Here is a 14157-nt window from a genome sequence, read left to right on the forward strand (position 1 = left end):
AGGTGACGGGTATCAGTCCCCCGCCGATCTGTGATCGATTACCTACCCTGAGGATAGGTCATTGATATCCAAGTCCCTTGCATATTATAAAAGGTCTATCTCACAGGATGATCGTTTTGAACAGAGCAATTACACATTTTCCAGTCAGCAGAGAAGGTACCAGGTAATTTCCAGTTAAGAAGCTGTGGGATGCCTGACCCGGCTCTGACTCACAATTAGTAAAAAGGAAATAAAGCTACAAATCTCACCAGCACCTACCAGTGATATGCACAAAAGGTATGTACAGCTTTAATTAAACCCTGCGTACACTGAACCCCAGGCATAGACTTCAATAAAAATTATACCGTCTTACAACAAAGGATAGGTCACCAATGTCATATCGGTGGGGGACAGATTCCCAGCACCCCCACCAGGTATGCCTTGTCCTGTGGATAGGCGATAACCAGAATATCCCTTTAAATGTCAAGTTTCATCTGAAAGCGCCACGGATTCCCAGAATGAATGGATCTCAAGCTCTTTGGCCCTGACAACATTCTAAGCAATGGTTCACTGATTTTAATGGTCCTTTGATTTCAATGTTGTGTAAGATCACAGATTACATTAGCGCTAACAGCTCAGGTGTGCCCTATCAGGAGAACATATTTACCCCTTTGTTCCACAGATTTGTCACTTAAGGCATGTGCACAGGGCAGTGTATTTTATGCAGATTTACATGTGGTTTTGGCTGCGTTTCTTTCCACACCAAATTCAGCGATTGTGAGCCGAAACCAGGTGCGGGTCAAAAAAAAAAACCAAAAAAACAAACAGAAAAAAAAAAAAAAAAAATCACACAGAACAGGAGCAAATCTTTCCATTATACTTTGGGGGTCGTTTTCAAAGACCAGCTTTTTACGCTTCTCCTTTGTGCTGGATGAGGAAACGCCTAATTTAGACGAAGCGTGCGCCTTGTCATAAATTAGGTGCATCCTCCTGCTGTGTGCGCCCAACGTGAAAAACTACTACGCTCCCTGAATTAAGTTTATCTGACTACTTTAACACCTAAAACTGGCGGAAATGTAAGTAAATACACTGGGGCCGGTGGCGCGGCCCCCAGCCCCCCACTCCCAAGTGGTGAGGACGGCCAAGTGGTGTGGAAGATAGGGTCTTGCAACTTTTTTTTTTTTTTACACCAAAAAGTGGCAGAATGCACTTTGTAAATGACCCCTTTTATCTCTGTGTAGCCTGTAATCCTGGGTGTTGCTCACAATCACTGATCGAACACTGACTGTGTGAAAACAAAAAACGCCTGTGCGACAATAGTTTGTCACAAGGATGTTAAAACAGTCACAAGTCGTGTGAAGACCTTTATAAGTGACCCCCTTTATCTCTGCCAAAGCCTCTAATCCTGGGTTTGCTCACAATCGCTGATGGAAATCACTGATCAAACACTGACTATGTGAAAGCAGCCTTAAAGAAACACAACTGGACAGCAAATGCCAGCACAACAAGTCAGAAACCTACAGCTCTCCAGGTGGTGTGGAGCAAGACAATCCAGAATAACATGCTGGAACTTGTAGTTCTACAGCAGTTCTAAAGCAAGAATTCCAATGGAAAAATAAAGTTATTCACCTGTATACCCAGTACAAGGATAAGTCAGTCTGTAGCTGTGATCACAGGAGGAAGCGGTGTGAGGAACTTCTCATCCCAGCATTTCCTATGGCCGGAGGTTCCTTCAGGTCTCATTGAGCAGAGGCTTCTCCCTGAACAGGATGCCGCCGAGAACCGTTCTGAGGTTGAACTTTACTAGACAGCAAAGCAAATATGTGGGCTTGGATCCAGTCATAGGAACGGACATCCCTTCCCTCTCCGTGAATCACGCCTCTGGATGACAAATCCAGGCAGATTACAGGTGTGCCCGCTACTTAGTCAGCGCCTGGAATTACCTGAGTGCAAGGTGCAGCTCCCGGTCTCAGACATACTGCTCATACTTCCGTGGTGAACATGTTATCCTGCACGGGTACCGTAAAACACGCTCATTGAGGCATTTGTATTAACATGACGTACGCCATAAACTCTGGGTACAATGGGAAAAGCGTGACGCCATAATAACGCCAATTTCTTTAGTCATCAGAAAGGGGCCCGACTAGAGAGTGACCAATTTATTGAGACAGAACTGTCATAGTCCAGTAATACTATACGCTATGTCCTGCAACATTTAAAGGGATGTTCCTATTCATATATGTGACGGCTACTAATTACCTACTAAATGGCTGATCTGTACCTATGACCCTGGCTGACCTGTTACATGTGCGCTTGGCAGCTGAAGACATCTGTGTTGGTCCCATGTTCATATATGTCCCATTGCTGAGAAAAAATACGTTTTACCACCGGCGTAACTATAGGGGTTGCAGCGGCCGCAGTTGCCAGTGGTACTGTACTTTTCCCTTTATAAGATGCAGTGCATCTTATTAAAGGGAATACTAGCGAGCGCTTCCATAATGGAAGCGCTCACTAGTCTGCAGGAGGAGGGGGAGAGAAGCGCTGTGAGCGCTGTCCAGTACTTACCCCTCCTCCTGCTCGCTCTTCTCAGGGCCGCGCTGCAGCCACTCTGACCTGACGCTGCAGGAGGTCAGGTGACTGCAGCGCGGCCCTGAGAAGAGAAGACAGCCAGGACAGGGAGAGTGGCGGCAGGAGAGGCAAGTTACTTTATTATTTTACAGTCTGATCTGAGGTCTAATGGGGGGTTTGGAGAGGTCTGACTGGGGGTCTGGAGGTCTGATTGAGGGTCTAGAGCAGGAATGGCCAACCTGTGGCTCTCCAGCTGTTGCAAAACTACAACTCCCAGCATGCCCAGACAGCTTACAGCTATAAGCCTACAGCAGGGCATGGTGGGAATTGTAGTTTTACAACAGCTGGAGAGCCGCAGGTTGGCCAGCCCTGGTCTAGAGGTCTAATGGGGGTCAGATATGGGGGTCTGGAGATCTAATGGAGGTCTGATCTGAGGTCTAAAACTGGGGTCTTATATGGGGTCTGACAGAGGTCTAAAGGGGGTTTGGTCTGAGATGGGGGAGGGGGGGAGATCTCATTTAGGGTTTTATATGGGGGTCTGATCTGAAAGGAAGAGGTATTTTTTGTACTAGTGCACAATATAAAGGGGTGTTTTTGTACTGACACACTGTCTGTGTGGTACCAGTATTTTCAGGGGGACTGTTTCTGCAGGAAAGTATTGGGGAGCACAGTGGACACAGTATTGGGGGTGGCAGAATGTGGTGTTGAGAAGGTGGGAGGAGGAGGATGGAAAAGTAGCAAAGTAAGATGTCTGTTTGTTAAACTCTGCAGAGACGAGGCGCGGCTGAAAGAAGTCACCATGGCGGTCTGGTCTGACAGTAGAAGAAGAGGAAAGAGAAGATCTACATCAGAGAAGAGAAGTCACTGGATGTAAGAGGTACATATGTGGCGCTGTATGACCCTGTATGTTCTGTAGCACTGTATGTAATGTTTTCCAAGTATGTCTTTAAAGGGGTTGCCCACTTTTTTTTGTATGAGCGCTGCCTTCTCTGCTCTGTTTACCTGGTCATCACTGCAAATGCTACGGCGAGCAGGTGAACAGATCAGAGAAAGCAGCTCTCATATGAGCGCTGCCCTCTCTTCAAATAGCTGATCGTCGGGGGTGCCAGAGGAGGACCCCGGCTGATCTGATATTGATGACCTATCCTGAGGATGGGTCATCAGTAGTAAAAAGAGGACAACCCCTTTAACAGTAGGTCTGGAGGGAAGGGGGGGGGGGCATTTCAATATTTGCCTTGGGCAGCAGAAAAGCTAGGTGCACCAGCGCTGAGTGAAGGGGCTGAACTCTTGCACCAGGGCCCTGTGTTTTACTACATGCAAATGAGCCTCTAGGAGCAACAGGGGCATTTCCCTTACACCTAGAGGCTCTGCTCTCTCTGCAACTGCTGCACCCTCTGATAGGACCAGGCGGTGAAAACGCACCACTCACACAACGGAATGTTTGGTCCAAAACCTCACAATGGATCCGCAAAAGAAAACAGATGCAACATGAATAGCACAAGGAAGTCATCTGTATTTTTTGCGGATCTGCGTTTTGAAGACTGCAAAATACACATGGTCGTTTGAATGCATCCTAAAGTGCAGAGGGCACGGTAGTTACAGAGTGCCTCTTGGTGTAATGGCAACGCCCCCATTGCTCCTAGATACTAATTTGCATATATTTTTCTCAGCAATGCGGGGACATATGAACATGGGACCAACACAGATGTCTTCAGCTGCCAAGTGCACATGTAACAGGTCAGCCAGTGTCATAGGTACAAATCTGCTGACAGATGCCCTCTAAGGCCTCTTTCACACGAACGTAAAGGCTCCGTGCCTGTGCTGTGGTCCGCAATGCACAGGAACCAACAGTCGGGCAGCCGCATACGGATCGCAGACCCATTCACTTGAATGGGGTCCACGATCCGTCAGTTCCGCAAAAAGATAACAAGTTCTATCTTTTTGCGGAACGGAAGCACGTACCGGAACACCACAGAAGCACTCCGCAGTGCTTTCATGGGGTTCCGTTCTGTGCTTCCGTTCCGCATCGCATCTCCGGATTTGCGGACCCATTCAAGTAAATGGGTCCGCATCAGTGATGCGGAATGCACACGGCTGGTGACCCGTGTATTGCAGAACCGCCGTATGCGGCCCGCAGCATGGGCACGTATCCAATACGTTTGTGTGAAAGAGGCCTAAGGATGTATATCAGTATATCCATGTCCTGGTGGTTAGAATCATATTCCCTGATGAATACGGGCTCTATTTTTAAACGATCCTATGGCAGGTTTAATCGCCTCGAGCCCCCTCACGCCTTCCTACAGAACGGTTGTCACAGCAACACACAACACACTCCACAGACACAACACAAGCCCCAGCCTCCTGACAAACCCAGCTCTGCCGTTCAGCGTACATGAATGCAATTTGTAGCACCGTCACCCAAACACACACACACATGCCTCTTACAGCTGCTCTGCGGGGCAGGCAGCGGCTGTGACGGGGTTAAATGCCACATTACAGCGTCCACTGGAGAGAGAGAAAAATGACACACAAAGCCTCACGACATCCGCCTTGATCTGCTGTATTTCCTGGCTGGACTGATAACGCCTCTCTGTCTCTCGTGTCACCGTTATTTCTACGTGCCGCCCATCCAAGGACCCTGACGGATCGCACAGCGTAGGAATGCCAGCGGCACATACCTGAGATCAAGACATGTATGTGCTGCACCATGCCACGTCGTCACGGTATCTGCCTCTGTGCATACATGAGCAGGCCAGCGTGCATCATGGGGCATCATGGGTGCCAACGCCAATCAAACAACATCTGCATGGAGTTTGCATGTTCTCGTTACACTTCTCCGGCTAATTAGCTTCTTGCCTGATACAGAGCGATCATACAAGTGCCTTCTCTGTACAACGCTGCGGAATACGTTGGTGCTATAACACTGCATATATATTTATATACACACTATATGCTTTGTCCTGCAACATTTAAAGGGATGTTCCTATTCATCTGATATATATATATATATATATATATATATATATATATACACACACACACACACATACATACACACCCCCACACATGCAGCTATGTATGCATTCTCTGTACAGCGCTGTGGAATACGTTGGGGCTATAACACTGTATATATATATATATATATGTGTGTGTGTGTGTACTGTTATAGCACCAACGTATTCTGCAGCGTTGTACAGAGAATGCTGTGTTTGTGTATATATATATACACACACACACACACACACAGCATTCTCTGTACAACGCTGCAGAATACGTTGGTGCTATAACAGTACACACACATATATATATATATATATATATATATATATATATATATATATATACACACACACACACACAGTATATGCTTGGTCCTGCAACATTTAAAGGGCTATTCCTATTCATATGATATATATACACACACAGCATTCTCTGTACAATGCTGTAGAATACGTTGGTGCTATAAACAGTATATAGATTATATTATATATATATATATATATATATATATATATACACACACACACACAGTATATGCTTTGTCCTACAACATATAAAGGGCTGTCCCTATATCATATATATACACCCACACATGCAGCCATGTATATACAGACCTGGTGTGTTCTCCTCCCCGGATCACTCGTTATCTCCCTATTGTTCTCCGGGGCAGCAGGCTGGTAAGGATGGCGCTGCCAGGCTAAGACTAGGCACAAGTTTGCAGAGCACCATCGCTCGAGCTCATTGTCTTCTTTCTTTCAGATGACAGTCCCTACCCCTATCCATCTTAAGGGGCGATCTTAACCCCTTTTCAGCATCTCCACCCCTTTTTTTTTTTATCTCCGCCCTCCCGCGGACACTTTAGGAAAGAGGAAAAAAAAAAATGTGAATCGAGAAAGCGCAGCGCTGCCTACCGCCGCCGACCTCCAGCTGCAGCAGCCGCGGCCTCCTGACGTCAGCGCCTCCCGTTCTATTTATATCCGCCCGATTGGATTTCATTCATGAAAACGACGAGCGTTCGAAAAAAAAAAAAAAAAAAAGCGCGCGCCAGTCAGAGAGCGCGCCCCCGTCCAGTCAGAACGCGCGCCCCCGTCCAGTCAGAGCGCGCGCTTTTGTCTTCGTTTATGCTCTGTTGTTCGTTGCCTCCCGGGCACCAGAAACAAGCCCCGGTGTACAATAGGCACCGCCGAGCCGCGGGCTCCTGTTGTCACTTCATGTGACGTCAATTCCATGACAGCTTGGACGGAGCAGCCGCAGGTCTGTGCAGTCATTCTTTACCTCCCACTGCCCTGAGCAGGTGAGATGACAATAACAATGGTGAAGTTGCGCAGCAGTTACTTGTTCCATCAGAGACGGTTTTTTACCCCCCTCAGGAGTAGAACACCTTTATCAAAACTGGTGCAAAGGAAAACTGGCTTCGTTGCCCCTAGCAACCAATCAGATTGATCCTTTGGCTTTGCAAAGAAGCTCGGAAAAATGTAAGGATCAATCTGATTGGTCGCTATGGGAAACTAAGCCGGTTTTCCTTTGTATAAGGAACGTTGTGTGGCCGTATACATGGGCGCCGGTCTGTGTGCACTCCTCATCACGGATGCGCACCCATTTCCTTGAATGGGTCTGCAATCACGGAGATACGGAACGGAAGCACGGATCGGAACCCCATGGTGTTTCTGTCCGTGCCTCCGCACTGCGGACGGATCACGGACCCATTCAAGTTGAAATTGCGGTCCCCGATGCACAACGTTCGTGTGCATGAGGCCTTAGTTTTGATAAATCTTCCACATAAAAGCTCGTCCTGTTACCACAAACATAAAAAAAAAACCGGAGTGGATGTGTGCACCCGATCCATGTAAACCTATGGCTGCATATTATCTCCAACGTCCTAAGTTTAAGGGTTAAAGCACACGACCGTATGTATTTTGCGGCCCACAAAAAACGGATCTGCAAAAAATACGGATGACGTCCGTGCGCATTCTGTATTTTGCAGAACGGAACAGCTGGCCCCTAATAGAACAGAACTAACCTTGTCCGTAATGCGGACAATAATAGGACATGTTCTATTATTTTGCGAAACAATGCACACAGAGTAAAGGTTTTATTTTTTGCGGCCCTATTGAAATGAATGGTTCCATATACGACCCGCAAAAAAAACGGAACGGACACGGAAAGAAACACTAAGGGGCACATCTATTAAGACCCGCGTTTTAGTAAATGACCCCCTAAAGATTTCTGCACACGACTGTATAGGTTTTGTGGCCGGCAAATTGCATATCTGCAAAATACGGATGAGGTCCGTGTGCATCCCGCAATTTTCGCGGGACACACCTTAAAAAAGCCTGTTGTCCGCAAAACATACAAGAATATGGTAGGTTGTACGATTTACTGCTCAGCCGCATGGATCAGACTTGGACCAACAATACCACTGTGTGCATGAGGCCCTACGCAAACGACCGGGCAAAAAAAACACATTTCAGAGCTCTTAATACAAATTGCATCATTTGACGACAAATATCTTAAATATTACAAATACCTATATGACGCCATGCCTCATACAGAATAACAGCCGCACAGCAGGCTTTCTACATTTAAAAAAAAATAACTTTGCAGAACCAGACAGAGTTCTGGTCTTCAAGCCACATCATGGCTGCTGTCCGTCTATGCTTCATTTACACCGCCGTGTCCGTATTTCCGCCCAGAAGGTAGAGGGGACAATGTCCTGAGCAATGCTGACCAGAATAGGACGTGTTGTATAACTGGCCGAACAGCCACATGCATCCTCCAAAAACACTGCTGTGTGCAGGGCTCCATGGACAGGAATGCCTTAGGGCTCATGCACATGACCGCATGTTTGGTCTGCATCCTAGTAGTTATCATAGGCCCCTCTATAGTGCCCCCAATAGTTATTACAGTCCCCTCTATAGTGCCCCAATAGATATTACAGGCCCCTGTATAGTGCCCCTCTATAGTGCACAGTAGTTAATCTAAGCCCCTCTATAGTACCCCAGTAGCTATCATAGGTCCCTCTATAGTGTCCCAGTAAATATTACCCCCTTTTATAGTGCTCCAATAGTTTATGTACAGTAAGTCCCTCTATAGTACCCCCAGTAGCTATCATGGGCCCCACTATAGTGCCCAGTAGTTTTTTAGCCGTAAAATGGCCGCCGGATGCCATTATAGTCAATGGGGTTCGGTGGTGAACGACAGTATCCAGCTGGGATGGATTCAGTCTTTATTATAGACCCCTCTATAGGCAACTCATAGCCCCTCTAAAGTGTCCTCAGTAGTTATCATAAGCCCCTCTATAGTGCCCTGGTACTTAATATACTATTCTATAGTGCCCCCAGTAATCATAGTGCCCCAGTACTTAATATAGGTCCCTCCATAGTGCCCCCAGTAGTTATCATAGGACCCTCCATAGTGCCCCTAGTAGTTATAGGCCCCTCTATAATGTCTAGTACTTAATGTAGGCCCCTTTATAGTGCCCCAGTAGTTATCATGGGTCCCTCTATAGTGCCCCCAATAGCTATGATAAGCCCCTCCATAGTGCCCTCAGTAGTTATCATAGGACCCTCCATAGTGCCCTCAGTAGTTATCATAGTCACCTCTGTAGTTTCCCTAGTAGTTATCATAGGCCCCTCTATAGTGCCCCCAATAGGTATGATAAGCCCCTCTATAGTGCCCCAGTAGTTGATGTAGACCCCTCTTTAGTGCTCACATATATTTTAGAGCACCTCTGTGATGCCCCAGTAGTTAATAAAAGCCCCTCTTTAGTGCCCCAGTAACTACAGTGTCTCCATAAGTGACAGAAGAAAGTTCTCACCTGAGTCCAGCTCCTTGCTGCAATCTGCAGAGCGGACTACCGGTCTCTTCTGGCCCGCAGCCTGAGTTCCAACTTCCCCACGTCCCAGCGCAGGTGTCCGCTATTTAGACATCCCACAGCCTGCGTCCTGGCGCGGTAACGTCACAACTGCCTAAGACTCAGCACAGGCAGTGGACGATGATGTCATCACTTCACGACTGTCTGCTCTGCCTCATAGGCTTCAGGTCTAACAACCTGTGGCTTATGATAGTCAACAGCAGGGCCACACTATTCAACTGTATCACTGTCTTGAGGCAACTACTTTCCGGTTTCGGCCCATATGGCGTTTGCCAGCTGGGCAGTTAGAATGGAATATACAATGATAATAAAAGTGATAACGAGACGTTCTGGCTTGAACAGCGCAGGAAATCAAAGAGAACCTACAGTAGTTAAAAATGCTCATGTAAAGTTCAGTTGCTGAAGAGAAGCGGAGATACAGGAAGGACTGAATGTCAACCCGAGCAATTCTCAGAATCTTTCAGATAGAGCAGAACATTTGTAGGTGTGCTTTGGCGAGTCGATCACATGAAAACATTTGTAATGACTTTTTTCGTATTCATTTTATTTAACTATTTAATGTAGTAAAAAAATGTAATCACAGACCTACATAGTAAAGATCTGAAATAAGGCTGTGCCATTTCAGGGACCAAAACACACATAAAACGAGGAGCCGTTGTGCTTGCACACAAACATTGAAGATCACATATATAGGTACAAGTATACAGTATATACATACACACAGATGTACCCAAAACATACACATGCTTACACAAACATACTGCAAGTTTAGGGTCACACGTAAACAAGACCTGTGACAGATCGGAAGGCTGATCTATCTGCCTTTGAGAAAAGCGCATTTTTGGTGGAGAAAGCCGCACCAAACATATGCCTAGCTATTTTAGCCTTTCCCCATTGACTTCAATGGGGAACATAGCTAAAAATGTCTTTAATAAAAAAAAAACTAAGCACAAGAACAAGAGGCACGCCTGAAATTAGTTGGGGAAGGAACAATGTTAGGAAATATTTTACACTGAAAGAGTAGTTGAGGCTTGGAACAAAAATCTACAGTAAGTGAATTTAACCTCTTTGTGACCGTCAATACTCCTTTTAATGGCAGTCACTAAAAGGCCTTAAAGAGGACCTTTCACCTGGAAAAACATTGTCAACTAAGTATCCTGACATATACAGCGGCGCCCAGGGATCTCACTGCACTTACTATTATCCCTGGGCGCCGCTCCGTTCTCCCGTTATGTCCTCCGGTATCTTTGCTCAGTAAGTTATAGTAGGCGGAGTCTGCCCTTGTTCTCCTGGGCGTCTCCTCCTCCTAGGCTGTAGCGCCGGCCAATCGCAGCGTACAGCTCACAGTCTGGGAGAAAAAAACCTCCCAGACTGTGAGCTGTGCGCTGCGATTTGCCAGCCCTACAGCCTAGGAGAAGGAGACGCCCAGCAGAACAAGGGCAGACACCGCCTACTATAACTTACTGAGCGAAGATACCGGAGGACATAACAGGAGAACGGAGCGGCGCCCAGGGATAATAGTAAGTGCAGTGAGATCCCTGGGCGCCGCTCTACATGGCAGGATACTTAGTTCACAATGTTTTTCCAGGTGAAAGGTCCTCTTTAATTTTTTTAAAAAAAATTTAACCCCTCTATCCCTTATTTACTTAGCATTCTGTATTAAGAATGCTATTATTTTCCCTTATAACCATGTTATAAGGTAAAATAATAAAGATCGGGTCCCCATCCTGATCGTCTCCTAGCAACCATGCGTGAAACTCAAACCGCATCCACACTTGATTGCGGATGCCTGTGATTTTCACGCAGCCTCATTCACTTCTATGTGGCATGTGTTGCGTGAAAAACGCACAATTTAGAGCTTGCTGCCTTTTTTACACGCAACGCACCAGTGATGCATGAAAATCACTGCTCATGTGCACAGCCCCATTGATTGAATGGGTCCGAATTCAGTGCGGGTGCAATGCGTTCACCTCACGCATTGCACCCGCACGTAATTCTCGCCCGTGTGAAAGGAGAGTTAAGAGTTAGGTAGCGGGGTGGTCGATGAGCACATTCTCTTGAGCACAGATTCCAGGCAACCTCAGTTTTCCATCAACTGTCCAGATTTATTGCCAGCGGGTGGTACATAAAATAAACATAAACCAACTAAATTCTATGCCTGTCTGGCTCTAACTATACAATGAGGAACTCCTGACTAACCTGGTGCCAGCCTAACACTGGACACCAAACATAACCTTATTGTTTGTACCACCTGCTATACTCACAGAGACTCCAAGCAGTTCTGTCCCCAGGCAGAGAGAGAGTCGTGTCTCCACTCTCAGCCTAATATCAGGCTAGCACACCTAAGTAGTGATTACCTGACAGCCTAAAACCCGGACTGTCCGGATGGAGTGGGGGCCCACCCTTCTTTCCCCACTCCAGCAACACAGGCCCTAAAAACCCATATTTTTTTTTTTTTTCAAACCCGAATTGCAGAGAGGTCTGCGTAGACCTCTGCTAAACCTTTCCCCGTTTGCTTTTTAAATGACAGAAGTGAGGAACCTTGGGCACACATAGACCCTGTCCACTACTTCTCCAGACACTCTGGCACAATATGGAATGCACATGGATGTCATCCGTATTTTTTTTTCGGACCGCAAAATACATACGGTCATGTGCATGAGCCCTAATGTAGGCCCCCAGGTCTGCATATGCCTTGCTGTGCTAGAGGAGCAGGCTGATAGTGCCTGCTAGTATCCTACTGACAGTACAATACTCTGTACTACATACACTCACCTAAAGAATTATTAGGAACACCTATTTCTCATTAATGCAATTATCTAGTCAACCAATCACATGGCAGTTGCTTCAATGCATTTAGGGGGGTGGTCCTGGTCAAGACAATCTCCTGAACTCCAAACTGAATGTCAGAATGGGAAAGAAAGGTGATTTAAGCAATTTTGAGCGTGGCATGGTTGTTGGTGCAAGACGGCCGGTATGAGTATTTCACAATCTGCTCAGTTACTGGGATTTTCACGCACAACCATTTCTAGGGTTTACAAAGAATGGTGTAAAAAGGGAAAAACATCCAGTATGCGGCAGTCCTGTGGGCAAAAATGCCTTGTGGATGCTAGAGGTCAGAGGAGAATGGGCCGACTGATTCAAGCTGATAGAAGAGCAACGTTGACTGAAATAACCACTCGTTAAAACCGAGGTATGCAGCAAAGCATTTGTGAAGCCACAACACGCACAACCTTGAGGCGGATGGGCTACAACAGCAGAAGACCCCACCGGGTACCACTCATCTCCACTACAAATAGGAAAAAGAGGCTAAAATTTGCACGAGCTCACCAAAATTGGACAGTTGAAGACTGGAAAAATGTTGCCTGGTCTGATGAGTCTCGATTTCTGTTGAGACATTCAAATGGTAGAGTCCGAATTTGGCATAAACAGAATGAGAACATGTATCCATTATGCCTTGTTACCACTGTGCAGGCTGGTAGTGGTGGTGTAATGGTGTGGGGGATGTTTTCTGGGCACACTTTAGGCCCCTTAGTGCCAATTGGGCATCGTTTAAATGCCACGGGCTACCTGAGCATTGTTTCTGACCATGTCCATCCCTTCATGACCACCATGTACCCATCCTCTGATGGCTACTTCCAGCAGGATAATGCACCATGTCACAAAGCTCGAATCATTTCAAATTGGTTTCTTGAACATGACAATGAGTTCACTGTACTAAAATGGCCCCCACAGTCACCAGATCTCAACCCAATAGAGCATCTTTGGATGGTGGTAGAACGGGAGCTTCGTGCCCTGGATGTGCATCCCTCAAATCTCCATCAACTGCAAGATGCTATCCTATCAATATGGGCCAACATTTCTAAAGAATGCTATCAGCACCTTGTGGAATCAATGCCACGTAGAATTAAGGCAGTTCTGAAGGCAAAAGGGGGTCCAACACCGTATTAGTATGGTGTTCTTAATAATTCTTTAGGTGAGTGTAAGTAGTACATTGTACACTGCTCAAAAAAATAAAGGGAACACTTAAACAACACAATGTAACTCCAAGTCAATCACACTTCTGTGAAATCAAACTGTCCACTTAGGAAGCAACACTGAGTGACAATCAATTTCACATGCTGTTGTGCAAATGGGATAGACAACAGGTGGAAATTATAGGCAATTAGCAAGACACCCCCAATAAAGGAGTGGTTCTGCAGGTGGTGACGACAGACCACTTCTCAGTTCCTATGCTTTCTGGCTGATGTTTTGGTCACTTTTGAATGCTGGCGGTGCTTTCACTCTAGTGGTAGCATGAGACGGAGTCTACAACCCACACAAGTGGCTCAGCTAGTGCAGCTTATCCAGGATGGCACATCAATGCGAGCTGTGGCAAGAAGGTTTGCTGTGTCTGTCAGCGTAGTGTCCAGAGCATGGAGGCGCTACCAGGAGACAGGCCAGTACATCAGGAGACGTGGAGGAGGCCGTAGGAGGGCAACAACCCAGCAGCAGGACCACTACCTCCGCCTTTGTGCAAGGAGGAACAGGAGGAGCACTGCCAGAGCCCTGCAAAATGACCTCCAGCAGGCCACAAATGTGCATGTGTCTGCTCAAACGGTCAGAAACAGACTCCGTGAGGGTGATATGAGGGCCCGACGTCCACAGGTGGGGGTTGTGCTTACAGCCCAACACCGTGCAGGACGTTTGGCATTTGCCAGAGAACACCAAGATTGGCAAATTCACCACTGGCGCCC

General features: G+C 46.7%; 1 protein-coding gene across 4 annotated transcripts in view; it reads right to left on the minus strand.

Moving 5' to 3' along the window:
• The window catches only part of RHOBTB1 (Rho related BTB domain containing 1), a 129572-nt gene that overhangs the window by 44783 nt on the left and 70632 nt on the right, over positions 1-14157 (minus strand). Inside the window, exons 1-2 of one of the 4 annotated variants that reach the window (XM_040439093.1) lie at positions 6162-6412; positions 1609-1739 (exon numbers count right to left, since the gene is read on the minus strand). The exons of 1 other annotated variant lie outside the window; for it this stretch is intronic. The gene's annotated coding sequence lies outside the window, so the exon portion shown is untranslated. Of the gene's footprint in view, positions 1-1608; positions 1740-6161; positions 6413-6458; positions 6616-14157 lie in introns of those variants that run through there. 2 more of the 4 variants (XM_040439094.1, XM_040439091.1) reach the window with 2 other exon arrangements.

The sequence above is a fragment of the Bufo bufo genome, chromosome 6, assembly GCF_905171765.1.
Source record: "Bufo bufo chromosome 6, aBufBuf1.1, whole genome shotgun sequence".
NCBI lineage: Eukaryota > Metazoa > Chordata > Amphibia > Anura > Bufonidae > Bufo > Bufo bufo.